The sequence below is a fragment of the Xyrauchen texanus genome, chromosome 41, assembly GCF_025860055.1.
Source record: "Xyrauchen texanus isolate HMW12.3.18 chromosome 41, RBS_HiC_50CHRs, whole genome shotgun sequence".
Lineage (NCBI taxonomy): Eukaryota > Metazoa > Chordata > Actinopteri > Cypriniformes > Catostomidae > Xyrauchen > Xyrauchen texanus.
The window spans coordinates 16,167,102-16,180,645 of record NC_068316.1 but is presented as its reverse complement, the minus strand read 5'-3'; the positions used below and the strand labels follow the sequence as shown (position 1 = coordinate 16,180,645).

The 13,544-nt window shown below is 37.4% G+C and overlaps 1 pseudogene; it reads left to right on the top strand.

Annotated features, from left to right (window-relative positions):
• Window positions 1-13,544, top strand: part of LOC127634063 (solute carrier organic anion transporter family member 5A1-like) — a 64,039-nt pseudogene that overhangs the window by 43,000 nt on the left and 7,495 nt on the right.

Genomic DNA, 13,544 nt, shown 5'->3' with positions numbered 1-13,544 from the left:
AATTAATTTCTTTTGAAGCAATCCAGTTTGTCTAGGGTGAAAACAGACCAGAATATAACTCCTTTGTCACTGTACGTCTTGACAGCAGTCTCCTTAGCAATCATGATTTCAAGCTCGAAGGTAATCAAGCACAAGATGTAAAGTGAAAAAGGAGTTACATTTTGGTCTGTTTCTCACTGAAACCAACTGGATCACTTCAGAAGACATTGATGCTGACTTTATTGCCTTTTTGGAGCTTTTAGATCCTGGTCACCATTCACTTGCATTGTTTGGATCTACAGAGCTGACATATTGTTCAAAAATTATTTGTTTGTGTTCTGCAGAAGAAAGCCATACACATCTGGGATGGCATGAGGGTGAGTAAATGATTTGAGAATTAAAGTCTTTGGGTGAAATACCCCTTTAATTAATATTTAAACATGTTATAATAATTTTTCTTTCTATAAGAGGTTTATTAGTTTTATTGTGAAGCAGAAATAGTGTAACCTGTGGCCTGGGTATGTGTGCAAATTCACAGTTGCTCCACAGGGGAATTTGGCATTGGTTCACTGATGCTGATGCTGTTGTTTTTGTGGTGTTGTTGGGCAGATCTCCCCAAGGCCGCCATAAGGATCCTCAGCAACATGACGTTCCTGTTTGTTAGCCTGTCCTACACAGCCGAGAGCGCCATCGTCACTGCTTTCATCACCTTCATCCCCAAGTTTATTGAGTCACAGTTTGGAATCCCTGCCTCCAATGCCAGCATTTACACAGGTACAAGATTGTCTCGTTTTAATTAGGGCCCAAGCACTTAAAGTCCGGATACCTTATTGTTCTTCTAAGGATTATTATTAGGGCCCAAGCACTGGAAGTGTGGCAGCCCTATTGTTCTAAGGATTATTATTATTATTATTATTATTATTATTATTATTATTATTATTAGGGCCCAAGCACTGAAAGTGCAGAGGCCCTATTGTTCTTCTAAGGATTATTATTATTTATTTATTTTATTTTTGATTAGGGCCCAAGCACTGAAAGTGCAGAGGCCCTATTGTTGTTATTGTTATTATTATTATTATTATTATTATTATTATTATTAGGGTGCAAGCACTGAAAGTGCAGAGGCCCTATTGTTCATCTAAGGATTATTAGGGCCCAAGCATTGAAAGTGCAGAGGCCCTATTGTTCTTCTAAGGATTATTACTGTTTCAAGGTTTTCGGTATGTTTGGGGTACTTTACATGTGTGTAAAATTTTGCACACATCAGGGTTGTCAGCCAGTAGGGCTGGGCAAAGTTGCTGTAGCACCCCTGATGTTCCTGTTTGTTAGCCTGTCCTACATGTCTGAGAGTGCCATCGTCGCTGCTTTTATCGCCTATATACCCAAGATCATCGAGTCGTAGTTTGGACATGATCGTCTCGTTTTAATTTGGGCCCAAGCACAAAGTGCGGCAGCCCTATTGTTCTTCTAAGGCACTGACAGTTCGAGACCCTATTGTTCTTCAAATGACTAATAGGGTCCAAGAACAGTAAGTGCAGAGGCCCTATTGTTCTTCTAAGGATTATTATTATTATTGTTGCTATTCTGTCATGGTTTTCTGAACTTTTGGTGTACTTAACGTGTGAAAACTCCTTTAAAATGGGGGTGTAACCTCCCATGCACCCCCATGTTCATCTACAGTCACCAAACTTGGTAAATATATAGTTCTCACCAAGCTGGACAGCTTTCATAATTATGGTCAGTAGCTCTGCCCAACAGGATTTTGGATTTGTTTTATATTGTAGTGTCTGAACTTTTAAATACTCCTCCCAGGGGATTCATGAGACTGTCACCACATTTAGACAACATTATGCCAAGACATTGAAGATGCTAAATTGTGAACAGATTTTTAATATATCAAATGGTGCTGACATGACGAGGCATTTAAAATGAATGGCAAAACATAGCAAACAAGAAGTGTCTCATATCTTCTGTGTGCAATGTGTGATTTAGATAAAAATTGAGATGCATGTTAAGTCTTGGGGCTAATCACATTTAGCTTGGGGCTAATCACATTTGGGTCACGGTCATAGTGCCACCAATTGGCAGCAGGAAGTGTGGCTCTTACAAAAGACTTTAAAATAGTCCTCTTATATTTACATGAATTGCTTAAATTCTTTTAGATTAATGTCAAGACACTGCTGATGTAAAATTGTCATGGGATAACTTAAATTTGATATCTTAAATAGCGTTGCCATGGCAACTAGGGCTGAAACTATTAGTCGACGTTAACGACAATGTTGACAATAAAAAATTGGCGACAAAAACGACACAAAGTGTCTAATAGTCGTTTGATCTTATTTAACGTGACATGAGATCACACTCTAATGATTAAACTCTAATGATGATGCACGTGCGAGAGCAGCTCTGCAGTTTGCCCCTGACTGAGGAAGAATTACACAGCTCACAGTCCAGATGCACTCTAAACTTAAACAGCTTCAGGTGATGTAGATAGCAAAGTGTGAGGCAAAAAAAAAACGTAAATACACCCGGCTGAGGCACACACTGTCGCGGGGACACTTATCCCTCGAATGCACACACTTAATGCAACTAGAATTTAATGTGATGGCTCGTGACTTATTGAATCATAATATATGTCACTGTGCATTTCTTATCGTGAAGAAAATTGGCAATACACAGCTTTATTAATAAGAGGTTTTTTTGTGAGATAAAAATGGATTGAGGTGAACAGAAAGGTGAGAGAGGGTTGTCTTCGACACATTGTACACTGCAACAAAATGTGTTTTTGTTTTGGCTTGTTTTCCTATATAAATATATACAATTCCTTTAAAACAATTTAGATTTTCTTTAGCAGTATACTGCAGAAGAAGAAAAAATTATCTGAGAATGTTTAATGTAATATTAAAAATACAAATATTTTTAAATATCTAAAAATCCTTTTTAAAAAATGTATTCACCTGAGCATCAGCATATAAGATATTTAGTCTTTCTTTTAGAGAATAGATCTTGAATATAAGTATATTTTGTCTTTATTGAACTCCCAGAAGTATAACCAAGTGAAAAAATACACTTTTATTTAAGATGCATTCTCTTAAAGTCTAACTATCTTGTATGTTGCTTCTCAAGTACGTGTATCTTGTTAAGGATTTTTAAACAATTTTAAATGGAAAACAAGACAAAACCCATTGATAACAATAGGATTTTTGCAGTGAATCTCTTTACTGACTTCAACTTAATAATAAAAAAAAAATGTTCCCTTTAATTCAGTGAATGTCTTTTTAGAGGTATTTTTAAAAGATGATTTGTACTCTTTATTGTTAGTAAGCATGTTTAATAAAACCTTTAAGTCAGACACAAGCTGAATAATCAGTTAAGAGCTAATAATTAATCGCTGAATAGTCATTCTAATAATCGTTAGATTAATTAATTATAAAAATAATCAGTAGTGGCAGCACAATAACTGTTATTATTCCTTTCTTCCTGTATTTGGGTGCTTTTGAGGCACCTGGTATGCTTAAAATGTCATGACATTTGACACACACATCAGAGTTGTTGGCCATTAGGGCTGGGCAAGAGTTGCGTTGCAGGGGGGTCGTGCAGGGGGCTCTGTTGCGCCACATTTAAAATGGGGCAAGCAAGCTCTGAATTTTTGAATACTCCTCCTAGGGGATTCATGTGACTGGCTCCAAATGTGGGCATCATTATGCCAAGACATTGAAGATGCTTAATTGTGAACAGATTATTGAAATATTGAATGGTGTCACCAGGGCGAGGCAATAAATTAATCGCAAAAAATTGAAACAGGATGTTTTTTATATTTTCTGTGTGCATTGTGTGATTTAGATCAAAATTGGTCTTGGGGGCTGATCATATGGATGTGGCTATTGTGAGTCACGGTCGTAGCACCACCAATTTGTGTCAGGAAGTTTGGCACTTATAACAGATTTTGAAATAGCCCTCTTATGTTTACCTGAATTACTTCAAAATTGTTTACAATAATGTCAAGACACTGCTGATGTCAAATTATTAAGGGATTCTTGATATCCTGAAAAGTGTTGTCATGGCAATGGATTCAATTCTATGATGTTGTAGTGTATTTGGGTGTATTTGAAACTCAGCCATATGTTTAATAACGCTTATGACATGAATGTGGCTATGGTAGGTCAAGTTCATAGGGCCTCCAGCTGGCAACAATAAATGTTCAAACAATATTCAATGGAATTCCAAAACTTGCAATAATTACACATTTATTTCATTTGCCACACACACATCAAAATTGTTAACCATTACGTCTGAGCAGAAGGTAAGACATAGTGTCTTACTGGGCCCATCATCGCTGCTTGCAGCTAAATGTAAACTTCTGCTTCTATTTTCCTTCTTTCTCCTTAACAATTACTTATGATTTCCTTTCTTGCCATATCACACATTCCACACACATATGATTCACAGTCTCTTTATCACATTAAATAACGTGTTAAAAAGGAGTGTGAAGTCATGTGTTATTTCTTTTCACAGCTGTACCTACTTCTACGTGTGAAATCATATTTGATTGCTTCTATATAAAGCTGTTATGATAGCCTATGTAACAAAATACCCCTCCTTGAGAGCATATTACAGTTTGCGGGTTCAGAAACAATAAAGATGGCTCTCTCACTTGTTTATGGTCTTGCTGATCTGAATAAAGCCTCAAAACACCTTGCCCTCCCTCTCTAGATCATTATGAAGCTATGCATATGTCCAAATGTCTCAGCACAGATTCTCTCACATAAGTTAACGGGAGGCTGGCCAGGATGCTTTATCAAACCAGGTAGGAGAAATTGCTATCCTCTTCTGTCCGCCCGGGTTAGGTAGAGGGTACCACCGTGAGAGCTGACTGTGATCTAGTTGATTTACTAGCGGTATATAAAAAACAAAACACCATTTAGTGTTTTGTTCAAATTCCTAACCCCAAGTATGAGTACATTTACATTTACATTTATGCATTTGGCAGACGCTTTTATCCAAAGCGACTTACAGTGCACTTATTACAGGGACAATCCCCCTGGAGTTAAGTGCCTTGCTCAAGGACACAATGGTGGTGGCTGTGGGGCTTGAACCAGCATCCTTCAGATTACCAGTTATGCGCTTTAGACCACTACACCACCACCACTGGTTATATGAGTAATAATACTAATAATACTAACCATTTATTAAATCCCTATGATCTAAACTCTGTATATCAACTAAAGGTGTTCTGATTTTAGAGTCATTATTTTAGCTCTTAATCTTGTTGCCAGGATACTGGGACAGAAACAAATTTGCAGTATAGTTAAAATGTTGACTCTTAACTATGCTTGTGTGTTTTCTGATTATAATACTCCTTGGCTAGGGTTGTTCAAATGTAACCCTGCTAGACTGTGGGTAGAAACACAAGACTTTCATCCCTTATGGATAAAGTCTCAAACAGAAGATTGGAAAACATGTTGCCTCTGATTTAAATACAGTCAATGAAAACAGCAGATCAAATCGACATCTCTCGAGCTTTCTTAATAATTAAATTCAGGTGATATAAAATCTCAGCTTTTCTCTAGGTACAAAAATGCTTGAATTATTCATAAATTACCTGCATGTATATCTTCACTATTCCTATCATTTCAAAAGGCACTATGTTAAGGCCCCAATATGCAAAATCAAATAACGAACGGGTTTGACGTCATTTGGAACTAAATCTGGCCCAAAAATTTTGTTTTTTGAGTTTCTTTCATAACCGCTCGTCTGGGCGAACTTTTAAGAAAACTCCAACCAGCTGCTGAACATCATCTTACTGCCATTGTTCCAAGTCATTGGTAGGTGTGACCTGAAGCTTGACCTACTTTGTTTACATTATTCAGTCAGTCAAGATCAGTCAACATGCGCACACCGGCGTGCAGAGTCATTAGCGAGCTGGTGGAAATGTACCTACATCTGTACGATCGTTTACATAGAGACATTTTACAAGACCATGTCATACAATTTTTTTATTTGCGCATTTGTCTACAAAAGAAATCAAATTTACTCAAATACTCTCAAGTGCCCATTCACTCGTGTGCAATCTGCAGCGACAGCTATTCATGCATCTACCCAAAGTAAGATATGCCTCTCTTATCATCATTCTTTTGTCTGTATTATGCACATTAACTCCTATTATACATCCATCTTTGCGGTAGTATAAGTCATCATAAATTACAATAACATAGTGTAATCGGTGCATATTATGGCCATGTGTAGCATGTTAGCTCAATAGCTCCATTAATTCAGAATGTAAACCAGACAAATTAAATATATTACATTAAATCATAATCGAGTGGTTAAAACAGCTTCTTTTACTGACCTCATGTGAATTCTACTTATAGAATGAGGCATAAAGTCATTGAAAACATATTTTAATGTCACACTAGTTAAGGTTTTACGTGTAGCATCCACATTTAAATGCTCCTCTATACACCTCCCACAGCGATGTGGCGGGTGTCTGAATGTTTGCAAACAGTCCGTACCAAACAGTACCGTTGCTCGGCTGTTAAGAACTTCTTAAATACCCCTGAGCAAAGAATGAAGAAGAACTTCTCCTGAAGTATATCAGGGTCATCACTTAAGTTATCATTTAAAAGGCTGCATGGAAAAGAAAAACAATTTGTTTACAAATTCTGTTGTGAAATGTGAGTGGCGTTTGCCTATGCAAAATGGCTTATGATGCCAGAACGCTGTTGCGAAGGTTGCTAAGGTGTTCTGAGATGTTTTTAGCATGTCGAAATGTGGTTGCTAGGGTGTTGCTAGGTGGTTGCTTACTGACTTAAGTATAAAAAAATAAAATAAAAAAAAAACACAACATTTCTACATATGGATTAGGTCCCTCCTTTTATGTAAATATATAACTTTTTCACCTGTTTTATCACCCACCAGGCAAAAAACAGTCTCAGTTAGAAATGGTACACTTTTCGTTATTAGGGTATCACCCACGTCTGTAGCATGAACAGTGCGGGAGGAATTACATGCTGAAGTTTAAGTCTCAGGATTAGTGGTTTTGAGAAGTATGAGCTGTAGTAATAGTAATACCTTAGCTGATGTTTTTATTTTTAAATTTCTTGTGTGAATCTATTCTTTTCAAACCATTGCTTAATTACTTCCTTAACAAGCTATTTAGTTTTTGCATCTAATTTTGTCTCCAAGGCCCATGACTTCAGATTGCACTACTGATAGCGATATGAAAGTGAAAAAGGATGCAAGAGAGATCTGTCAGGGGGCTGTGGTCATTAATACCCTGCCTCACTCCAGCTTGTGGCCTACAGCAATATCTGTACTCTGCCTCGGCATGGCCTACGCTGCCCCCCTCCTCAACACAGCTTTGCCAGCTGTGCACACAGCCGTGCTGAGTCTCCTAGGACAACTTCTCAAGAAGGCTCCCCTTGTATAATTCCCCTTGTCTCCTACTAAGATATACTGTGAGGTTGTTTGAAAAGTGCTCCTTTCCCCTTCTCCTCTCATCACAGGGAGGTGTTCCTGATGCACAACTGGCAAAATATAGCCCAGAAGAACACTGTATTGGCTTAACACAGCCCTGGATGTCTTATGAATGGGTGTTCTTACCACCTTGTGAGGTTGTGTGTGGGTGCACAAACATTTGTTGGAGAGTAAGGAAGTTAAGCAGGCAGTCTCAACAAATGTATTTCCCAGATTAGCGTCGAGACATATGATTCATTTTATTGCATAATTCATTTGATAGTTTGTTTTAATGGACTGGTTCATAACAAGGATTAATTTTAATCATTCCTGCTGAAAAGACCAGCTTAAGGGGCGGTAACACAGCTTTGAACACGCACATTTTTTCGGACAACACAACGAATCAGGATATGATGTCACTTGGGAGGGCTTCCGGTCTAAGTAAATAATTAATCACAAATAATATTATATAAAAAATGTTCAAAAATATTGTCTACTCACTTGCATGCAACAATAAATGTTGCAGCTTTGATACACTGCATGTATCCTTTGAATTGAGCCAAGAGGTCAGGGTGTGATGGCGCAAAGTGTTGTGTGGCCTCCCCTTTAGGGGCCATTCAGACCGAATACATTTTTGTGCTATAAAAGCACAACAATCGAAGGCAGGTGTCCTGAAACATGTTTTTAAAAGATTAAGTTATTTAAATCTTGACACATCATCTAAAAAATTTTAAACTCCTGTGCGAGATGCTGAAAAAACAGCAAGATGTGGAAGACATCCATCTAGCACGTTTACATGGAAAACAGTTGAAAAACAGCGCAGACGGACACAAATATGTTTGATGTGAAAAACTGTATTCTGGATGTGATGATATTTTGGGAGAAAAATTATTGAAAGCGTATTACTATATTTTCATTTTGGGTTATACAGATTGTATAAAATGTTTTGTTGTTTATGGTTATAGCATATCCCCCACTCAGCATGAACAAACAGGAAATCGACATGTTGCTTCCAAAAGTTAATGTACCCACAAAATGGGTGTCATCATCTTTCCGTTTAGCTCTATTGAAAGCATGTTGTGCAAGAAACTTCCAAGACATGGGTTCTGATCTCGTTGGAACCATTAAGTAATCACGGTCACATAAACAACTGTGAGCACAATTCAGAGATTGCATTTTCGCTCTAAAATGTAATTATTACTCAACTGATGGTTAGGTTTAGGGTTGGGGTTTAGGTTTAGTGTGTATGTTTAATCAAATTTGTATCACTGTCCTGTATTACATCATTTACAAATAATAATATACAGCACACTTTTGGCACCACTCTGTGGATAATTCATACGGAAACTGGTGCTGACGTGCTCATACTTTCAAAAACACTTCCAACTTCAGCCACTGGGGGCAGTGATTTGAATTTTGATAAGCACAGACTGATTTCAGCTGCAAAACTTTGTCTTACTGTCGCCGAATTCAAAATGGGATCAGTTTTGACCCACTTAGCACCAGTTTTACTTCACAGTTGAGTGCTTAACAAAAGCTTTGCGGTTTGAGTGAATCATTCAAAACAGAGATTAATTTATGAATCTGAAATTACTATCCCAGTTATCATCTTTCCAAGCTTTGCATCCTTATCAGCATTTCCCACAGAGAAAGATGTGGCAAATGATTCCTGGATTTATATTATATTAAAGGGATACAAATTTATAGCTTGAGCCACTTTGGATAAAAGCATCAAATGCATAAATGTTAAGTAATGCATAAATTAAAATGTTTATCAGAGAGAGTGCAATATGAATAGAGAGAGATGTGCTGTTTGTGAGTTGCCTTGCCCACCCAATATATTTACACAGTGAAGTGAACTATGATGGCCAGCAATCAGCTTAGACTTTCAAATCCTGAGCTACGCTGCCAGCACGTGTGCTGCCCTCATCGAGGCTGCTCTGACATCACATTTCTGTCCCTGCTCACTGTTCTTATGCCGGCATGAGATGCCTATCTTTGTATCGTTTAAAGTTACTCCTCTACCAATCACATTTCTACACCTAATGACAGAGAAACAACAGAGTTTAATATTTAATTTCTTTGTGATAGTACTCTAAACCCTATTCATGATTTTTTAAGTATTTGTGCTGCTAAAACTTGTGAATATTATGCTTGAAACTTGAATTTTGTCACGTTTGTGTTAATGCTTGTGTGTGTTGTTTTTAAACATTAAAATACTTTCTCCTATCCCAACTTGATTTGATAAATAAGCCATTTGTAGGTGGAGGTTTCTAAAAAAAAATCTACATACTGTAGCTTGTGAGGCTATCAAATCATTGCTATGTTTGTTCAAAGGCAGACGAAGGGAGTATTCTGGAAAGGTTTTTTATAACAATGTTTATTTTTGTTATTCTGCTAGGTGACATTAGTGGTGCAGAAATTGCACACTTAGACTTTACATTTTCATGCAATCAAGGTGTGGAGCGGAGGGGGGCGGGGCCGGGCAAGAATGTCGCACGGCCAGTCTCCAATCGGCCTGATGGGGCGCGCGAGGGATAAAGGTGGCCGGTGACGACGGTTCGAGAGAGGGAGAATTACGGGCATGTCCGTCATGTGTGTGTTTATGTTTGTGCTTTTGGTTTAAGTTTTCATTAAATTATTATTTATATTGACAAGCCGGTTCTCGCCTCCTCCTTGCCCATCCTAACCCCCTTACACAAGGTTTCTTGCACAGTCTTCAGTTATGCATTACCATTATACTAGGACTGGGTAAAAATATAGATTTTCTGATGCATCGCGATCTTCATTTGAACTATCTCGGATATTGATTCTTAAATCCCAGGATCAATCTTTTACTTTATGCACAACTCTCTACAAATCACTTGCATATAAGACCAAATTTCAAGCTATGTGACTAAAAATGTCTGTGATTAGCCACTGGCTGGTAAATGTTCAGATTTCTCTCAACAGTGATTGAGTACTATAATGACAAATAAGTTCTGCATCATTTGAGGGTTAAAGTTTGATTTGACTCAGTCCTTGTAATGTGTGTCCAAAGTAATGTGTAGCCATCATACTGCTCAGGAATGAGACACATTCTGTCTCCTAGAGATGAACGTAATTTGGTGCGAAAAGTGCAAATCAATCCCAAAACAACAGTGAAGGACCTTGTGAAGATGCTGATGAAACGGGTAGATGAGTATCTATATCCACAGTAAAACAAGTCGTATATCAACATATCCTGAAAGGCTCCAAAACCACCATAAAAAAGTGCACATGTGGACAAAGATCTTACATTTTCGAGAAATTTCCTCTGGTCTAATGAAACAGATGTTCAACTTTTTGGCCATAATGGCCATCGTTATGATTGGAGGAAAAAGGGTGAGGCTTGCAAGCTGAAGAAAACCATCCCAACCGTGAAGCATGGGGGTGGCAGCATCATATTGTGGGGGTGCTTTGCTGCAGGAGGGGCTGGTGCACTTTACAAAATTGATGCCATCATGAGGAAGGAAATGTATGTGGATACATCGAAGTTAAAGCTTGTCGCAAATGGGTCATCCAAATGGACAATGATCCCAAGTGTCCCTCCAAAGTTGATGCAAAATGGTTTAAGGACAACAAAATCAAGGTATTGCGAATCCCTGACCTCAATCCGCTAGAAAATTTGTGGGCAGAACTGAGAAAGCATGTGCAAAAAAAAAATATGTGCAATATAATACCATATTTATTGACGGAATACATGGATTTATACATTTAAAAAAAAAACTAAAATGTGACCAAAATTATGAAAAATTAATATTTTATTTTATTTTATTTATAATTTGTAAAATAGGTGAAGTGCGAATACTGAATAGGCAGTAAACGTGTGCTCATGTTTGTGATGTCCAAGTCAACAGGTTTAGGTTAAATTTTTTCTGACTATACCTGCAGACAGTCTTTTGACCAGTCTGACCAATCTCTCTCTCTGTGTTTCCTTTAGGGGTGATCATTGTGCCCAGTGCTGGTGTGGGCATTGTACTGGGGGGCTACATCATAAAGAAATTGAAGCTTGGAGCTCGTGAATCTGCCAAGCTGGCCATGATCTGCAGTGGAGTGTCTCTTCTGTGCTTCTCCACCCTGTTCATCGTGGGCTGTGAGAGTATAAACCTGGGCGGCATCAATATCCCTTATACCACAGGGTAAGTTATATTACTCACCCATTAAAATATTTCAGTGTTAGTTTTAATGGAAACCAAAAGGATATGGGTCTCCTGTTTATGTTTTGTAGTTTCAGACAAAGTTGAATTTAAGAAACACTACACTACAACAAACTCTATATAAGAAGCATATGTTAAGCCACATTTCAATGACCCTACAAACAGTACAGTGGCTGTCCACTTCTGAAAATGCTTCTATTTAGTTTTTTGTTTTTATTTTTATTTTTATTAATTACAAAATAAGTTGAAAAAGTAACATCAATTTCCGAATGTCCCCTTTTTGCTTCAGTGACACATGCACTCAAGCTGGCATGGACTTCACAAGTTTGTGTAAAACTTGATGATCCGTGTTATCCCAGAATCCTTTGAGAATTTTCCAAAGAGCATCTTGTGACCTATTCTGTGGATGTACCAGCGAGACAGCTTATTTGTTGAAAACATGACATAAAAGTGTGAGGCCCTTTTAAATGTACAGAGTTGCAGTGCGAGACAGATATAGAAATACAAAGCGTGCGTGCACAGAGTAATAATTCAACACCAACATTACAAGGTTGTGCGAATAGTTTGCACAAACACTTTTCCCTACGTTTCTTAAGGTTACAGTTCTCAAGCCTTTCTCATATTATATGCTGCACACTGTATACATGCTTAAAGAGATGGTTCCCCGGCCCCCAAAACAATACAAATTCTGTTATCATTAACACACCCTCATGTTGTCCCAAACCCGTATGACTGACTTTCCTCCATTGAATACAAAAGGAGATGTTAGGCAGTAACTTAAGTTTCTTAATGTTTCCTTTTCTGTTTCACACCAGAAAACATATGTTTGAAATGACACAAAGGTGAATAAATAATTTTTTTGTGAACTATTTCTTTAAGTAGTCTTTAAACATTTGCAGTCATATAAGGTTGAGAGCTGACTATTATGGTGTCTGATTTTTTTATGACGGAGGTCTGTTTCGTTTTGTTTAAAGAATAAGTGGGAATTTCAATCCCTGCTGTTTCTGTCCATCTTTCTAGCCATGTTATGCCATGACTGATCTCTCCATTCTGTTGTAGATCTGTGAAGATAATGCAAAGTCAACTTGAGCCTTTGCCATTTGCTCTGTTTAATGTGGGAAAGAGCTCTGTTTGAATTTGCCTGGGGTTCCCACAGCATTACAATAACTGTTTATTCTGTATCTTTCTCCTTATTCTCCTCTTTCTGTTCTCTTTTCTAATTCCCTCTGAGAAAGATGAGTTTTTAAAGGGATAGTTTGCCCAAAAATGAAAATTCTCTCATCATTTTCTCATCCTCATGCAATCCCAGAAGTGTGTGACTTTCATCTTTTCAGCTCTGTAGGTACTCAGAATGCAAGTTAATGTGTACCAAAATTTTGAAGCTCCAAAATGTATATAAAGGCAACATAAAAGTAATCCACACGACTCCAGTGGTTAAATCCATATCTTCAGATGTGAAATGATAGGTGTGGGTGAAAAACAGCTCAATATTAAAGTATATTTTTACTATAAATTATTTTATTGCCCAGTAAGTGGCGATATGCACGAAGACTGCAAACCTATCTTATCGCTTCTGAAGATATGGATTTAGCCACTGGAGTCATATGGATTGCTTTTATGCTACATTTATGTACTTTTGGAGCTTAAAAATGTGGTCACCATTCACTAGCATTGGACCTACATAGCTGAGATATTCTTCTAAAAATCTTCATTTGTGTTCTGCAGAAAAAAGTCCCACACATCTGTGAGTAAATGATGAGAAAGTTTTCATTTTTGGAAGAACTATCCTTTAAGGGGAATTGTTGCTATTAAAGTCATGTATATTGTTTGTACAGAGGGACAACCAAAAATGGATAAATGTTTGTATACTGTATTGTTTCTACAGTTTTTTGTTTTTATTAAAAAAATTTTTATCATTTTACATACTGTATA